Source organism: Coregonus clupeaformis, chromosome 25 (assembly GCF_020615455.1).
Source record: "Coregonus clupeaformis isolate EN_2021a chromosome 25, ASM2061545v1, whole genome shotgun sequence".
NCBI lineage: Eukaryota > Metazoa > Chordata > Actinopteri > Salmoniformes > Salmonidae > Coregonus > Coregonus clupeaformis.
This window is the reverse complement of record NC_059216.1, coordinates 35,225,491-35,243,281: the sequence shown is the minus strand read 5'-3', so window position 1 is coordinate 35,243,281 and position 17,791 is coordinate 35,225,491. Positions and strand designations below refer to the sequence as shown.

The 17,791-nt window shown below is 43.4% G+C and overlaps 1 protein-coding gene across 1 annotated transcript in view; it reads right to left on the bottom strand.

The window, feature by feature from the left end:
* LOC121539623 (guanine nucleotide-binding protein G(I)/G(S)/G(O) subunit gamma-2) overlaps nt 1-15,604 on the bottom strand; it is a 34,513-nt gene extending 18,909 nt beyond the window's left edge. Inside the window, exons 1-2 of the mRNA XM_041848261.2 lie at nt 15,266-15,604; nt 1,622-1,701 (exon numbers count right to left, since the gene is read on the bottom strand). The gene's annotated coding sequence lies outside the window, so the exon portion shown is untranslated. The remainder of the gene's footprint in view (nt 1-1,621; nt 1,702-15,265) is intronic.
* Between the last annotated feature and the right edge of the window lie 2,187 nt (nt 15,605-17,791).

Genomic DNA, 17,791 nt, shown 5'->3' with positions numbered 1-17,791 from the left:
GGCCGGGGTGGTTCCCAATTAGAGACAGCTGTGGGTCGTTGTCTCTGATTGGGAACCATACTTAGGCAGCCTGTTGTGCACTTGTCTTTTGTGGGATCTTGTTCCGTGTAGGTTTGTGTTTTATGACCGAGGACTTCACGTTTCGTTTTGTTGTTTTGTTGTTGTATCGTGTTGGTAAAACGTAATATTTCAGATTTGTATTTTTTCTAAATTAGCAAAATGTCTAAAAATCTGTTTTTGCTTTGTTATTGTGTGTAGATTGATAAGGGGAAAAAACGATTTAATCAATTTTAGAATAAGGCTGTAAGGTAACAAAATGTGGAAAAGTTCAAGGGGTCTGAATACACTGTATAGCCTACTTAGTACTGGATTGTTTGAATAGAAAACTGCCAGATTCTGAAAAAATAATTTTTACCAGAGAACTGATGACCTTGTGCCGTATGTATCAAGAGTCTCAGAGTAGGAGTATTGAACTAGGATCAGGTACCCCCTGTCCATGTAATCCTCTGTAGCTCAGCTGGTAGAGCACGGCGCTTGTAACGCCAAGGTAGTGGGTTTGATCCCCGGGATCACCCATACACAAAAATGTATGCACGCATGACTGTAAGTCGCTTTGGCTAAAAGCGTCTGCTAAATATTATATTGTATTCATTGTGATCTAAAAGGACAAACTGATCCTAAATCAGCATTCATACTCTGAGAAGCTTGATACATATGTCCCTGAACCTAATATTTTCATAGGACTAGATTAAGGATGAATGGATGGAGTCTTGGCTATCAGTGTCTAGACTGTTAACACTTTTGCACCCTGTCCTATCTGCTGGCCAAAATACCACTCTGAAATGTTACACATGGTGTCAACATGCTGATTACGGTGACATTCTATTAGACAGTGATAACGTGGGACATTCAAAATGGACAAAGACCTTGTGTGCGTCCCAAATGGTGTATAGTGCACTACTTTTGACTAAAACCCTCCTATACCTTGGGTGTGCCTCAAATGGCACCATATGGCAAATGGCACCCTATACCCTATACCAGTGTTTCCCAACTCCAGTCCTCAAGTACACATTTTTGTTGTAACAATGGACAAGCACACCTGATTCAACTTGTCAACTAATCATCAAGCCCTCAATGGGTTGAATCAGGTGAGTTTGTCCAGGGCTACAACAAAAATGTGTGCTGTTGGGGGTACTTGAGGACTGGAGATGGGAAACACTGCCCTATACTGCTCCCTATAGAGCAGCACTACTGCCCTAAGGGCCCTGGTCAAAAGTAGTACACAACATAGGGAATAGGGTGCCATTTGCGACGTGGCCCTTATCTCTCTCAGCTGACCAGTTTGTGAACAGCTGTCAAGTACTTATCTCAAATCATTGGCACAACTTTCTAAAACGTTGAGAACACAATAAATATAAATTAAGGACAGTACAGTATGTGTGAGATGGGATCTCCCTCAGTTTCACACTGTAACATTACTAGACTCACAGACACATTCATTCTTCACGCACACATTCACAAATCCTGGGCTTGCCCATCTCTCAATGTGCCTTGTGGCACAGACGCTCTCAGGCAGGCAGGCTATAATACAGCCCACTCTATTCTGTGTTCTCCGTCTTACCTTGTCTGCTAACTCCGCCGCACTCTTTCCTGGTGTCCTCCTGGCCTGCAGTTCTGTCAGAACTCTGGTTCCGCCTTACTCTGTAGAGAGAGCGAGTGAGAGCAGAGTGCAGCCATTCAGAACAGCACAGCAAAGAGAAAGTACAGAGATAGTAAAGTACAGACACTGACTGTCTGCTTCTTCCTTCCATCTGAGGCCTGCTGTATTCCAGTTAAATTATACAGAGGCCTGTGTAGCCTCTCTTGTCTGGTCACCATGCGTCAGAATGTCACAGCTCTCTTACACCACATACAGTACTGAAGGGCTCTGCAATGGACAACAATTCTACTCTCTCTCTCTCTCTCTCTCTCTCTCTCTCTCTCTCTCTCTCTCTCTCTCTCTCTCTCTCTCTCTCTCTCTCTCTCTCTCTCTCTCTCTCTCTCTCTCTCTCCCCTCTCCCTATTTGTCCAGTGGAACCATTCTTCTTCATGCATCTGTGAGTTGGTTTTCTGCTGCCTCTGTTACAGTTTTTCTCAATTGCTAAAACACAATTTCTGAAACCTTGCTCCATTTCCTGAAAACATTAAACACAAAACCTCATCTTCAAGCACTATTTACAAAACCTCTGACTCCTCTCGCAAAATGAAACATTCGCCCTCAAAACAGTTTTACCTGTGTTCAAAATCAAACACTGCTCTCAAATCATAAACAAAGTGATCAAAATGATATACACTCTCAAGCAGTCAGTAAACAATACACCGAAAAATAGAAAACACATTGTTCAAAACATACAGTTCTCAGGGAGAAGTACATTTTCAATCTCAAAACAAATTTCATATTGGTAACATATTATCATAGTAGCTAAAAATTGATCTGAAATTACTACTCTGCTTTGCTCTTTGCAATTTAGTTTTTTGTTCTTCCTCCTCCTTGTACCCCTATTTTTACAGTACTGTACCCTGCATCTCACAAACTTGTCCTTTGTCTCTGTGATACTGTAATTCTTGTTCTTTGTTGATATGAACCTGCAACCAGTCAAAATCTATTGAGCAGTCAGTACTGTTAACAAATGGAAAGCACAATGTTCAGGGCCATACAATTTGTCCATTGTCCAGTATACAGCCTACAATGCACTGTACTACAGTATACAATACTAAAAGGGACAAAAATCAAAGGAGTAAACATGTGATCAATGTGCTTCTTCTTGTCTTTGGGCTGGGTCAGGCCAGAGCACTTCGTCGACATCACAAGCAATATTGTCCCTCCTGAGGCAACGGGGGAAGAAGCCTCTTGTGTGCCGTATCCAGCCCTGACATGGTTCCTCACATATATCACCACAGGATAAATCCATGGCTTGCAGCATATTTACTCTGGTGTAGGGTTGTCTATCATACACTTTCCATCTCCAAGAGGAGGAAAACTCCTCAATCGGATTCAGGAAAGGTGAGTATGGAGGGAGGTACAAGTTCATAAACTGCCCATTGATGTTAAACAATTCCCTTACCTGAGCAGCTCGGTGGAAACTGACATTGTCCCACACTATCACACAGGTTGGAATGGGATTCTCATTTAGCTCTTGACCCTGCTGCTCTTGAACCTGCTGCTCAAATAAAATATCTCTTAGATTGGCAATAAATCTTAGAAGGTGCTGGGTGTTATATGGCCTGAGTGTAACATGGTGATGTAGAACACCATGGTTGCTGATAGCAGCACAGATTGTGACATTGCCACCTCGTTGACCAGGGACTTCAACAATGGCCCGCTGTCCAATCATGTTTCGGCCTCTCCTTCTCCTCTTTGTTAGATTGAAGCCTGCTTCATCGACAATGAACTCATGGGGTCTGTCCAAGGATTCCAAGTCAAATATTGTCTGTGTAGAAATACAATATACTGTATGTAGTATTTTGTAAGTGGTACAGAGACAGTGCTATACTGTAGAGTACAATTAGGCCTACTGTACGCACTTCTGATTCACATATATTGTATGTACTGAAGAGTAATGTCATTCACATAGTATGTGTTAGTACTGTAGACAATCTGGATTACAGTAAATGTTTCTGAATGTACACTTACTTGCACATACTGAGCTCGCAGTTCTTTCACCCTGGGTGAGTTGCGCTCAAAAGGTACTCTGTGTACTTGTTTCATTCGCATCCTGTTACGATGGAGGACACGGTCAATTGTGGAAATGCTCACACTGTCGATTCCCTGGAAGTGTGTGTTGTCTTGTATCACTCGTTCCTGGATTTCTCTGAGTCGTATTGCATTATCTTGAAGGACCATGCCAACTATAACGGCCTCTTGCTCCCCAGTGAATATAGCTGTCCTTCCACCTGCATGTGGCAGCCTTGCAATTCTACAAAAAGTAGTTGTGCAGTTACAAAACATATTCATGCAGTACAATACATACAGTGATTAACTTTACAAATGTCTATTGAACAGCTGCATATAGTGTAGTACAGTAAATTTGCAATTACAAAAATACAGTAGTACACTGTACCTGTTCTCTTCTCTGAATGTCCTTACTATGGTGGACACAGAAAATCGGCTCAAATTGGGTTGCACTGTCCTGCTTCCCTCATTGTCAGTCCATGTACAAGAACATGGTCTATGACTGTTGCTCGAATTTAATCAGATATTTCCACTCTTTGTCTTCCTCTTCGTCCTCCTCTTCCTCTTTCTTGCCCTCCTCCTCCTCTTCGTCGCCCACCTGGCATACGCACTCGTCCTCGTCCTCTCATATTGCTTCCTCTATCCATTCTCAGACTTTCTCCTTCCCACCTTCAACAACCTGTTTGCTCTCTGAACTGCCTTATATTGGTTGTGTCGCATCATTTGAAACAGGTTAAATCAATTTTGAGTGGTTGTGTTCAATCAATGACATGTGTTCTCTATTTGTATTTGATTGTTGCCACTTGTGTTTACCAGTATGGATGACATGTGCATTAGAGTGCAGAATGTGTTTTGAGAATGAGAATGTGTTTAGAGTTTTGCTGAAAAGTCTAAGTGAGATCTGCAAATTGTGTTTTACCATGTGAAATGGTTTAAGGTATTGACAACAGACTGCATAATTAGCTAAATGAGTCCAGGCAACTGAGAACTTTGTTCAGCCAATGGGTTTTAGTGTTTTAGCAATTGAGAAAAACTGTAAATGGGCCAATTACTCTGCAAGAACAGATCTGTGCGGAAAGGAATCCCACCACCGCAAATCATCTCCTCACACAATGTTAAAGCAACTACGCCTTGTTTATACCTTCCGCTAACATGCGTCCTTTGTCCTGATCTTGTCCACATTCTGATTGTGCCCACATTTTCAGATGTCTACACATGGTATTTCAGTGTGTCTCATATTCGTCTACTGTGTCCGCATTGTGACCAGATTTCCTGGTCCCTCCCTGTACGCAAAATCATGTTTATTTATTTATTTTAAGACACGTTGATGATTTTAGAAGGCTGGATAATGATGATTTAAATGGTTTCACTCTCCAGATCTGTCTACACTTGTAAGATATCCAGACACAAAGCGTGCCTGACTACCTCCGGATGTGGTCAGGAAGATCAGATCACAATCGGATCACAATGTGTCTTTTAATCATTTACACCTGTCTAAAAATGTGGGCACAATCAGAATGTGGACAAGATCAGGACAAAGGACACATGTTAGAACCAGGCTTATGTGGTCTGTATTTCCCCAAATGTTGCATCATGTGCATCACTTCCTTCCAGTGTGGTTGCTCTCCACTCATAACAAATGGACTGGAAGATGCTGTCATCCATCATCCATTTCTGTCACTGTCTATTTTGCCTCTGTCTTTACTCTCTCACTTAATCTCTTCTTTCCTCTCATGTCTCCCAATCTCTTCTAATAAAATGACTTATTAAAGAGCTACTGAACATGCCAATTGACACGTGTGATTTTCTGTTGCTCGTTAGAAAAACAACATTTCGGTCTTGGAGGTATGTTTCCTGACAGATTCTGCGTTTGGTTAATGATGTTTGTCCCCCATGAGACACTGTAGATGCGGAAGCCTACTTAACTTCCCAGAAGTCAAAATCCCCAGAATGAATCTAGGATAAGCCAAGAAATCTGTAATTAATTTTGACGTTTTTGCTGAGGATGTTTTAGTTGTGCAATTTTACATCTATAAAGGTGTTTGGTGCAGTATTTGTCAAGTAAAAAAATGTGCGACGTGTTGTCTTATGTAAACAAAGTCGAAGCTGCTAGGCAGGTCTGTCTCACTATGCTATTGGATAGAGAGCAATCACCACAGCTGTTCACCCCATGTTAGTGGGCAAATGGACATCGTCAAATCAAAACTCAATCTTAATTTACCCGTTGAGACGCACGGATATTCCAAACTTCGTTTTAGACGAGACTGACTTTATGACCAAAATTATCATATTTACACTTCGTAGTCAATTTTGACACAACAATTACTGTTTCTGAGTCATGTCGATGCCACATACACCATTTTCAAAGGGATTATTTGCTTTTTAAAAGCAGTTGCTCTTTAAATCTGTGTTTCAATTAATCTCCCCTGCCTGATTTCACACCCTGGGCTTCGCAGCATGGGGCAGAGGTGAGGAACTGTGTGTGTGTGTGTGTGTGTGTGTTTGTGACGAGGCCCTCCGCTGATGTGATTATGTCTCTGACTTACAGGGTGATTAAACACCACAGGACTATATCCTACAGAGGAAACGGAAAGAGATGAAGAGAGAGATGAAGAGAGAGATGGAGAGATAGAAAGAGATGGAGAGATGCTTCCAGAGAAGGGATAGGCACCAGGGCACTCAGGGTCGTGTCAGATGAGTGAATGATTGATAAGATAGTGCTGTGGGAGGGATGAAGCAGGATGACACGTGCTGGGTGCTTTTTGAATCATCCCTTAACACCTGTCTGTGTTGGAGGGGGAGAGAGGAAGCAGAAGGCCTGGGACATTAGAGGGGAGGGGAGGAGAGGAGAAGAGGCTGGGACACAGGGGAGGGGAGGAGGGAATTGGATCACTAGTCATGATGCCCCTTGTACATCCTTCTCAGTCCAGATCCTACTACTCTGCTCTGCCCGGGAGCATGACTCAACCATGATGACGACATGCACAAACAGTAACAAGAAAAATAGTGGGCTTGCTTCAAAATAATTACTATAAGTGAGAAGTATGTGGAATATTCAGTGTGGTCTTGCTCAGCAAGCACATTAATTACAACAACATGATAGATTCTGCTACCTCCACTATTGCTGTATACAGTCTGTAGTGGTTGTGCTGTTCAGTATCAGTTCCAGACATCACATTTCTGATTTCTCCCTGGTTGTGTATACTCATGGGACAGGGTTGTGATGATGTTGATATGGGTGTGTTCCAATGACACCCTATTCCCTATATAGTGCACGGCCAGAACCCTATGGGCACTGTTCAAAAGTAGTGCACTATATAGGGAATAGGGTTCAATTTAAGACGCAATCTTAGTCTCTATGATGCTCCAGCTGAACATTAGTGCATAAATAGATTCTGTCCTATAGTGTCCCCATCAAAGTCAGACTACCACCCCCCACCACCATTAGATTACCCCAGACATCTGTGCCTTCCCCTGTCCTCAGCAGGCACTGCTCTGCCCAGCCTGACTCTGATCTGCCTGCCTGAAGGGGAGGAGGAGGAGGAGGTAGAACCGGGACTCCAAGGTTTAGGGGCGAGGGCAGTGACCCAGGAAATTATGCCTTCCCTGGGATCCGAGAAGACAGCAGGCAGGGCCCTACCTCCATGGCATGGAGATTCTGTGGTTATTTTAGGTTATTATTATCAACTGGTCTGGGGCCTGCCTCACGGATTTTAATGGTGGAGGGACAGAGAGACAGAGGACTGATTCTAGATCAGGTGCTAGAGAGAGAGAGAGAGAGTGACCAAGGAGGATAGAGATGCAGATAGCTGTGAGTAGGTGCACATTTTGATTATAATCTATAGTATAGATTCTATACTAATAGATTGACCGAAGTACCTTTAAATGAAGTAGTGTGGTGTAGTGTGTAGATGCGTTCCTTTGTCCCTGGATGGCATTGACTGATGGACTTCACATGAATGGTAAAATAGTTTATGTTAATGCTTACCCTATTCCCTACATAGTGCACTACTTTTTGACCACAGTCCTATGGGGAATAGGCTGCTACAGGCCCTGGTGCTATGGGCCCTGGTGCCATGGGCCCTGGTCAAAAGTAGTGGACTAAGTAGGCATTAGAGTGCCATTTGGCAAATCTGACCATAATTCTATCCTCCTGATTCCTGTTTATAAGCAAAAACTAAAGCAGGTAACACCAGTGACTAGGTTAATAAGGAAGTGGTCAGATGACGCAGATGCTAAGCTACAGGACTGTTTTGCTAGCACAGACTGTAATATATTCTGGGATTCTTCCGATGGCATTGAGGAGTACACCACATCAGTCACTGGCTTCATCAATAAGTGCATCGATGACGTCGTCCCCACAGTGACAGTACGTACATACCCCAACCAGAAGCCACGGATTACAGGCAACATCCGCACTAGCTAAAGGGTAGAGCTGCCGCTTTCAAGGAGCGGGACTCTAACCCGGACGCTTATAAGAAATCCCGCTATGCCCTCCGACAAACCATCAAACAGGCAAAGAGTCAATACAGGACTAAGATTGAATCATACTACACCGGCTCCGACGCTCGTCAGATGTGGCAGGGCTCGCAAACTATTACAGACTACAAAGGGAAGCACAGCCGCGAGCTGCCCAGTGACACGAGCCTACCAGACGAGCTAAATCACTTCTATGCTCGCTTCGAGGCAAGCAACACTGAAGCATGCATGAGAGCATCAGCTGTTCCGGATGACTATGTGATCACGCTCTCCGTAGCCGATGTGAGTAATACTTTTAAGCAGGTCAACATTCACAAAGCTGCAGGGCCAGACGGAGTACCAGGACGTGTACTCCAAGCACGCGCTGACCAACTGGCAAGTGTCTTCACTGATATTTTCAACATGTCCCTGACTGAGTCTGTAATACCAACATGTTTCAAGCAGACCACCATAGTCCCTGTGCCCAGGAACACTAAGATAACCTGCCTAAATGACCACCGACTCGTAGCACTCACGTCTGTAGCCATGAAGTGCTTTGAAAGGCTGTTCATGCCTCATATCAACACCATTATCCCAGAAACCCTAGACCCACTCCAATTTGCATACCGCCCCAACAGATCCACAGATGATGCAATCTCTATTGCACTCCACACTGCCATTTCCCACCTGGACAAGAGGAACATCTAAGTGAGAATGCTATTCATTGACCACAGCTCAGTGTTCAACACCATAGTGCCCTCAAAGCTCATCACTAAGCTATGGACCCTGGGACTAAACACCTCCCTCTGCAACTGGATCCCGGACTTCCTGACGGGCCGCCGCCAGGTGGTAAGGGTAGGTAACAACACATCTGCCACCCTGATCCTCAACACGGGGGCCCCTCAGGAGTGTGTGCTCAGTCCCCTCCTGTACTCCCTGTTCACCCATGACTGCATGGCCAAGCACGACTCCAATAACATCATTAGGTTTGCCGACGACACAACAGTGGTAGGCCTGATCACCGACAATGATGAGACAGCCTATAGGGAGGAGGTCAGAGACCTGGCTGTGTGGTGCCAGGATAACAACCTCTCGCTCAACGTGATCAAGACAAATGAGATGATTGTGGACTACAGGAAAAAAAAGAGGACTGAGCACGCCCCCATTCTCATCGACGGGGCTGTAGTGGAACAGGTTGAGAGCTTCAAGTTCCTTGGTGTCCAAATCACCAACAAACTATCATGGTCCAAACAAACCAAGACAGTCGTGAAGAGGGCACGACAAAGCCCATTCCCCCTCAGGAGACTGAAAAGATTTGGCATGGGTCCTCAGATCCTCAAAACGTTATACAGCTGCACCATCGAGAGCATCCTGACTGGTTGCATCACCGCCTGGTATGGCAACTGCTCAGCCTCCTACCGCAAGGCACTACAGACAGTAGTGCGTACGGCCCAGTACATAACTGGGGCCAAGCTTCCTGCCATCCAGGACCTCTATACCAGGCGGTGTCAGAGGAAGGCCCTAAAAATTGTCAAAGACTCCAGCCACCCTAGTCATAGACTGTTCTCTGTGCTACCGCATGGCAAGCGGTACCGGAGAGCCAAGTCTAGGTCCAAAAGGCTTCTTAACAGCTTCTACCACCAAGCCATAAGACTCCTGAACAGCTAATCATGGCTACCCGGACTATTTGCATTGCCCCCCAACCCCTCTTTTACGCTGCTGCTACTCTGTTTATTATCTATGCATAGTCACTTTAACTCTACCAACATGTACATACAGTGCCTTGCAAAAGTATTCATCCCCCTTGGCGTTTTACCTATTTTGTTGCATTACAACCTGTAATTTAAATGGATTTTTATTTGGATTTCATGTAATGGACATACACAAAATAGTCCAAATTGGTGAAGTGAAATGAAAAAAATCACTTGTTTCAAAAAAATTATACAAAATAAATAACGGAAAAGTGGTGTGTGCATATGTATTCACCCCATTTGCTATGAAGCCCCTAAATAAGATCTGGTGCAACCAATTACCTTCAGAAGTCACATAGTTAGTTAAATAAAGTCCACCTGTGTGCAATCTAAGTGTCACATGATCTGTCACATGATCTCAGTATATATACACCTGTTCTGAAAGTATTGCCTTTGGGGGGGTGAATAGTTATGCACGCTCAAGTGTTTCACAAGAAAAAATATTTTGCATCTTCAAAGTGGTAGGCATGTTGTGTAAATCAAATGATACATACCCCCAAAAAATCTATTTTAATTCCACGTTGTAAGGCAACAAAATAGGAAAAATGCCAAGGGGGGTGAATACTTTCGCAAGCCACTGTATTACCTCAATTACCTCGACTAACCGGAGCCCCCGCACATTGACTCTGTACCGGTACCCCATGTATATAGCCTCCCTACTGTTATTTTATTTTGCTGCTGCTCTTTAATTATATATATTTTTTACTCATCTATTTTTTACTTAACACTTTTTTTCTTAAAACTGCATTGTTGGTTAAGGGCTTGTAAGTAAGCATTTCACTGTAAGGTGAATGTGGCAAATTTGATTTGGGACGTAGCCCTAGTACAGGGCTCTACAGGGGCCATGGGCCTTCTATCAGGGAGTAGTGTTGGGGATAATGCACATTGCACAATTATCAGGGCTCATAGAGTTTTGAGAGAGAATTTCACCTGTTCCCTACACAGTGCACTACATTTGACCAGGACCTATAGGGCTCTGGGGTCAGAAGTAGTGCACTATATAGGGAATAGGGTCATTTGAGAAGTAGTCTATGTGTTGGATCAGTGCTCTCTTTTGGAAGTTCGATGATACAGCCTGGTGATATGGTGTTGTTTTCCCCTTTCCTCTCTAAGGATCAAATACCTTTATCCAAATTAATCCATCCCTAAGATCAAATGTTTTTAAGTCTGCATGTTGATGATAGCTAGTTTCCATTAGACATATGTGTAGTTTCTAACCATCAAAATGAGCTGCAAGCCTCTGTTTCAGTAGTTTAAATCTGTCATGGCCACTGAGCTAATGTTGCCATCGAATGCGCATAACCACTGGCGTACCACACCCCCTTGCAGCCCCCGCAAGGCTGGGTGGCCGACAGGCTTTTTGTGTGTGTTGGGGGGCCAATGGAAGTCACCCCCCCTTCAGGAAATTAGCTTCAACATTTTCTCTCAGCCTCATGGCAAAATATGTATGGTCACTAGTGAGCGGAATGTAGTGCTATGCTACGTTGCTCCGGTTGAGGAGGAATAAACATAGTTTCCTCTGGCATCAATCAGCCAGCCAACAATAACACTGTCTGACTCACTCCGCTAGACTGTTAACAATAATGTCTATGTCCCAAATGGCACCCTATTCCCTATATAGTACACTACTTATGGGCCCGGGTCAAAAGTAGTGCACTAAATAGGGAATAGGGTTCCATTTGGGACACAGCCAATTTTACAAGCGTTCAATCTGCAGGACTGGAGTATGCTCTTAATGTTTCAGTACATAAACTAACCATGCTGTCTAGATAGATATGGATGCACTACAGAGGGAATCATAAAACGAGTACTAAAGCTTGTTAAAACTACGAGGCCTGACAAAAAGACTGCAAGGCACATACATACCATTGGCTGTTTGTTCACTTAAAATAAGGAAGGGAAGCGCTGCTCGGATACAATATAGATCTTTGTAGATAGGATGTGCTCTTTGGTAAGGGTCATAAAAAAACAGCAGGACCAAGGCACTCTTCATATAATTAAAATGCTTTCATTACATTTTACGTTTTAGTCATTTAGCAGAGGCTCTTATCCAGAGCGACTTACAGTTAGTGAGTGCATACATTTTCATGTTATGGCATGTTCAATAGAACAAAAACGTTAAAACTTTGAAGCGTTTTGGCATGGCCTTCATTTTAAACATGGACTTTGACCAACATACAACTATGAAAGTGCAAAATAATGTAATATTTCACTAGTGGGATGGTAAGTATGAGGTCAAAGGTGTCCTCTAAAGGTTATAAAAGGGCAGTCGTATACCTTCCCGGTAACAGTTTGCTCACCATTTATTAATCAATACTCCTACATTTGTAAATGTTTGTAAGCTAGTTATTCACATGTACATTTATTTCCTTAAATATCCTGTGTTGTGTGATTATTCTTTTACCAGGTACTGCTTGAATGTCTACCAATGGCATGACCATCTTTTTGTGAGAAATTACACTGGTCACTCAAAACATTTATAAAGTATTTATAAAGCATAAATAGCGCTCACACAAGGGGGTGTGGTATGTGGCCAATATACCACGGCTAAGGGCTGTTCTTATCCATGACGCAACGTGGAGTGCCTGGATACAGCCCTTAGCCATGGTATATTGGCCATACACCACAAAACCCTGAGGTGCCTTATTGCTATTATAAACTGGTTACCAACATAATTAGAGCAGTAAAAATAAATGTTTTGTCATACCCGTGGTATACGGTCTGATATACCATGGCTGTCAGCCAATCAGCATTCAGGGCTCGAACCACCCAGTTTATAATGTAAAACATGCAATACAATCATCAACACAATCCAGCCTACAGGAAACATTTCCACTCCTCCTGAAGAGTGTTTTGTACCAGAGCTTTAAACTCACCGGGGGGGACTATTAGATCTAGGTGAGCAATACTTAGTAGACTAGACAATTCCATACCTCTGCTGCACAAGAGCCCTATGGGACACAGACAAAACAATGAGAGCACAGTACTATAAACTGTGACACTCAGTCTTGTCCTCTATGCTGTACCATCTCCACCTGTTACTGTAGCCAGAATTAGGCCACTGACTCAGTAGTCTTTTAGACAGAGCTGCTGGGAATTGAAGGCAACAATGAGTTTTTAATGACAAGAGAGCAAAAGTAACAAACTGGGAAATGATTAGTCTTTTGTCTCCCTACATTTGTATTCTTTCACTCTCTTGCTCTATCAGTGTCTCAGACCCTCTGAATGAGACATGAGTACCACTAAATCAAACTTTGGGGGGTCTCTAAATAATAGTAATTTAACCATTCTCCTATTTGTTGTTTAAAATGCCACATTTGTACTGCTACAGTGGTAATAGTCAAATAAAAGCTCATTCCAAATTAAATGAACACTCCCACCTCTGTGTCATGGTAAAAAAATAAAAATCCATGTGGATGCGCAGTCATTGGGTTGCACTTGTCATTCTGGGAAAGTCCCATGTCTTAAACCCTTTTCAGGTGTCCCAACTTTTCTTTCTACAAAAACGTCCTTTTGTCAGCAAGACGCATCAATTAATTCAGACTACAAGAGTCTAGACCCAATGTCATTCAGCAAATGTCATTACACTTTTTGGTGTTTTGTAACAGATGTCTCTTTCCATTTATCAAATGGTGTGAGTGTACAGTGCACGGTCTGGATGCTGAAATTCTTTTGGAGTGGACGAACATGCTCAGGTAGCCTACTTTTTGAAGTGATTTGTTTGACAATAAGATGAAAACATAATGACTGGTTGTGTTCATGCCAAATTAAAAGGTAATACAATTTCATTACCGTTAAATGACAGGTCTTTACTATTAGGTCCATAGGCGGTCGCCTGAAAAATATTCTCACTCTGCGTATACACACGTACACACACCCACACGGTCCATTGTTGTCTTTTCTCATACTGGGTAGCGATGGACTCTGTTGACATTTAGTGTGCCATTGTTCTAGTCTCAACATGAATGTGTATCAAACAATATGTGGCCTTGCAGCCGGTCCAGCACTGCAAAACATGCCAGCTCGGCTCGGCGCTCCCTCTCCCCCTCTCCCTACACACACACACACACACACACACACACACACACACACACACACACACACACACACACACACACACACACACACACGTCCCTTCTCCAACATCTTAGTTCTGTTCTGGTTCACAACAAGAGCTGAGCACCCCGGGAACGGAGCGGTTGCATAATTCTGACGCTCAACTTGTTGTGTGCCTCTGTAATACGAGGACTGAAAACACTAATCTATCTTAGTGGTGGCGGTGAGACCATTTCACTGTAACGTAAGCAGGGCTGATGGCTGAGAAAATAATAACAGGAAATGCTAATGCTCACCACACAGGGCTAACAGATACAGAGATGCAGATATAGTACGCGAGAGCCTTATAATACATGCACACTTAACATGGCTGACTGGGGATGTGAGAGTGTGAACGTGTACTATGTGTGTGTGTGTCGGCGCGTGCGTGCGTATCTATAAATCGGAATGTGCGTGAATGTCTGTTAGTATCTGCATCTTTAGCTCATCAGTGTGTGCTTCTGAAGAAAGCCTCCCCGTGTTATCTAGAGAATGTATCCAATATGGCCAACCCTAACCCTGCTGCTCTACTGAGAGAATGGCTCAGTCTGTGGTCAGCTGATATTTCCCTATAGTACTGAATGGCCACTGCCTTCCGAATAGGAATGACCAGAGAACCCACGGGAGGGTTGAGGGATTCTCAGCCGCCGCCATCAACCCCCCCCCCCCTCTCTCTCTCTCGCAGCATCTCTCCTCCAGTCTTCTCCCTTCCCCCCAACCTCATCTCTCTCTCTCTGTCTTTCACCCCCCACTCCTGCAAATTTCCCCCTAAACAAATGCTCCTAATTTCTCCCCCTCATATAACAGACCTGTCCAATGCGACAGGAAAAGGAGGAATAGGAAAAGAGGAAAGAATTCCATTCTCTCATTCCCTCACTCTCTCACATACACACTTAGATCAGAAATTCAAAGAGAGCAAATGCAAAACACACCTCAGAGAGAGAGAGAAATAGAGAGAGAGAGAGAAAAAATATATAGAGAGGCTTTAGCCTCCCTAATCTAGAAGGAGGAAGAAGAGGGGATTCCATGATGTAGAGACCAGCTAGAGGGAAGAAGGGACCAGAACAGTGGCATCTTTCTCTCTCCTACAGCACTGACACAACCACTGCCTGTAAATCAACACACACACACACAAACAGACCAACCTCTCCTCTAAAGCACACCCTCCCTAATAAGCCATTGTCTTACAACCAAAGAAAGGGAAAGACAACAAGAAATGGTTAGAAAATGGTGGAAATGTGTGTCTTACCTCTGTAATGTGTGTGCTGCTCCCTTAGTGACGCCAGAGACATGCAGTCTGGTGGAGTAGTATCCACACGCTTACTGACTCTCCTCTCTCACACACAGTCAGCAGGCTAGCAGGAAGGCAGGCAGGCACGCTCATACACATACACTCGCTCGCTGTGCTGTGGCTCCCTCTCTCCTGCTCTGCTCTGGCTGCTCTTTCTTGCTGATCCAGCTGACATACACCCTCCCCGCTGCTGCTCAGTCTCCACCCTTCAGCCAGCACCAACCCTACACTACACGCTGCCTACAAGAAGCTACCAGGAGCACTCCTCCTCCCTCCTCCTACCCCTCTCTCTTCCTCTCTCTCTTTCTCTCTCTCTCTCTCTGGTCGGCTATCAGACACAGTGCTTCTCTGAGGCCACAGGAAAAGGCTTGCCTGTCTTTTCTAAACACGGACTGTAAACAAACACATACCGTAGGAGCAGCTGACAGTGACACCCATGTCTTTTTCCATCTTTGCATGTAGCAGATTGTATTATGGAATATATTTCTACTATTTCCCTACACTGACACTGTGCTGTTACCTGCCTGTCACACACAAACGCACATGCACACGTACGCCAGACGCACGCACGCCAGCCATATAGACACAGACACACACACACACAGCCCAGTGTAATCAAAAGGCTTTCATCTTTAGACCACTGGAATATTAAAGCCACAGAAGATTAAAGCAAAAAGAAATTCCAGCCAGCATCCCAGAGCAGAATCATCCTAACAAATACACAAACAGACACACACGCGCAAACAAACAAATACACACATACAGTATATGCAAAGGCTTTGTGTGTGTGTGTGTGTGTGTGTGTGTGTGTGTGTGTGCTCAAACCCCTGGAGATATTATCTTACACACTGTTAGCATTTTTTAAAAATAAAATATGCACTGTTCTGGCTATGACAAGGCTTACTTGCTTAGTTATTCTTTATTCCCCCAGACCAAGTGTATCCCACATTTTCTGTGAATCACCATTTCCTCAGCTCCATTCATGCTGATGTTATCCTGTGTGGAGAGTTACTGCACATAGCATACACAGAGAGCGAAAGAGAGAGTTTTTTTATTCATGTGTAGGCTATTATATGTTTATAGGCTTAAGTTTATTTAGCCTAGATGTGTGCATTCCTATTAAATATGTGTATATGTATTATTAAAATATTGTTAAATTGTAATACATTTTATTATTTGCACTGTAGGTAATTTGTGCCATTCATTTATATTACAAAATGAAGTGGACCATGATGTTTTCATTCTTATTGATGCACGTGTGTACCTGAGGCTGCTTCATATAAGATATGAATAACCAAAAGGGTTGAGATACTCCACACCCTTATCAAAAAACATCCACCAACGGTAAACATTTTGCCTGCTTTATTGACTTCAAAAAGGCATTTGATTCCATCTGGAATAAAGGATTCTTCCTCAAGCTCATCCAAAGTGGAGTTGGAGGAAGAACCTATGATATTATTAAATCAATGTATAATCAAAATAAATGTAAAAATTTCAATTAAAAATCACTCAGGGGCGAGGGGTCACACAGGGCAGCAATCTGAGCCAAACACTGTTTAATATCTATATAGATGAATTTGCAAAACAGTTGGAGCAATCTACAGCTTATGGGAACCTCCTAGAACACAAATAAATGAAGCTCCTTCTCTATGCAGATTACCTGGTATTGTTGTCTCCAACAGAACAGGGGCTACAGCAAAGACTGTCAGTGTTAGATGCTTACTGCCAAAACTGGCCACTGACAGTGAACATGAGCAAAACCAAAATTATGATCATCCAAAAGAAAACCAGATCTCAAGGAAATAAATACCACTTCACCCTAGGAGAGGTCAGAATTGACCACGCCACTAATTATACCTATCTCGGTCTTAACATCAACGCATCGGGGCGGTTCGTCGCCACTATTAAAACACTGGCACAGCAAGCAAGAAGAGCATACCACTCAATAAAGAAAACAATACACAAATGTAACCCCCATATCAAAATATAGCTACAAGTATTTGACTCCATAATCCAACCAATCCTCCTTTTTGGCAGTGAAATATGGGGCCCATATTACAGTCAAAATACACATAATGGTGCAAAACACCCACAGAAAAACTGCACCTTGAATTTTGCAAAACCATCCTACATCCTCCACCAACCACGCATGCAGGGCAGAACTAGGAAGACATCCTCTTTTACTGCCCACTGAAAAAAGGGCATGCAAATGATGGGTGCACCTATCCCAATCCGACGAACGGTCATACAAGCACAGAGCATTTATGGACAAGAGTCTCTGCCCAGAGAGTGACCCCTTAACAAAACTAGCCCAAAAAAACTAGATTAAAATGAACACAAGTGATCTGACCCCAAGGGCAACATTTACAGCTGGAGGTGAACAATAAGAACACATACATCCACTATTGGTGGCGTGAGGTTGAAGATCAGCGAAAGATGGAATGCTACTGAACATTGGAAAGAGACTTCACTTTAGCTGAATAC